Source organism: Rhinolophus hipposideros (genome assembly GCF_964194185.1).
Source record: "Rhinolophus hipposideros genome assembly, chromosome: 7".
In the NCBI taxonomy this organism is placed as follows: domain Eukaryota; kingdom Metazoa; phylum Chordata; class Mammalia; order Chiroptera; family Rhinolophidae; genus Rhinolophus; species Rhinolophus hipposideros.
The window spans coordinates 76,047,498-76,048,866 of NC_138053.1; positions in this window are offsets into that span (position 1 = coordinate 76,047,498).

Here is a 1,369-nt window from a genome sequence, read left to right on the forward strand (position 1 = left end):
CTCCGGCTCCAGAGACCGCTGTGTATTGCATTCCTGCTACAGTGCAAAGAAAGGGACCAAGGTTCCCAGGAAATGTTTGCCCAGAATGGAAGATGAGGACCAAGGAAACAGAGGAGGAGGAGGAGGAGGAGAAGGAGAAAGAAAAGGAGGAGAAGGAGAAGGAGGAAGGCAGCTGTTGTGGGAGCCTGGTAGAGGGAGAGCCAGCCACAGCAAACTGGACAGGAGAGAGAGAAAGCAGCCATCTGGATTATTCCAGATGGCGGCCGATGCCACCAGAAGCTCAGGGCTGGTGTCCCTGGTTGGGTGTTGCCACCGTTTCGTCTGATACAGTCCACCATCACCGGTCACGGGCGCAGTTGCGGATGCACTTGAAACCAAACCAGTGTATCTCCTGTGGTTTGTTTTCACATGTCTGGAGACACCAGGGAAACGTAAGCCCGGTGTCATTCCTTGTTATGACGTTTTACTGCTGAAAGCAAGAAAGGTTTATTTTTCTGTCACTCAGTGGAGACATACCCCGGAAAAGAGGGGGCGGGGATAAAAAGCAGAGACACGAGATAGTAACCTTTGAATTTGAAAGTTGAGGCCTGAGGTTTACTACAACCAGCATGTTGTGAATGGCTGGTGATTGATTTTTTGAACATGGTGTGTGGGGTGGGAAGAAGTTGGCTAGGAACCAAAAAAGGCTGTCCTCATGACTAAAAACCAACCTGAAGGTATTTCCTTCATGGCCTTGGAAACAGAAAACCAGTTGTGGTTTTCGGCAGCATTCTTGCAGGAGAGCGAGTGGAGAAGGCTACCCGCTCACCGGGGCAGGGAGACCACCGGCCTGTCGGTTTACAGAGAGACAGATGTTACATACACCGCAGCTCCGTTTATGCGTGGTCACCAGTGACCAGAGAAGCTACTCGATGCAATGCATCTATTTCAGATACAGAAATATAGAGAAGATATTTATTGAGATTTAAGTTATTGTTATTTATTACCGTTCACTAATGAGTTTCTCTTTCTTCCCTTATTTATTAAAGTTTCTTTTCAAAGGTGCCAAAGTATATGTGCTCGCAAAATGCAAAGAAAGGTGACAAAGGAAATTTTAATTGGGAACAAGGGTCCATGCTTTTCAAAGTATTAAAATGTTTTTCACTAGGCAAAAATCACTTACTTTACCTTTTTAAGAAAAGCCCTCATTAATCTCCCCACATTTCAACATCTTCCCTAGTTTTCTTTTTAACAAAAGAAATGTGTCTGAAGGAACGGTTCTGACAGGCCCCCTTTTCGGGAGCCATGTGCAGAGACTGTTGGCGCTTGGTTTTATTTCTTCGTTGCTCCATCTCAGAACAGAAATGCCATATGCTCCATTTTCTGTTGT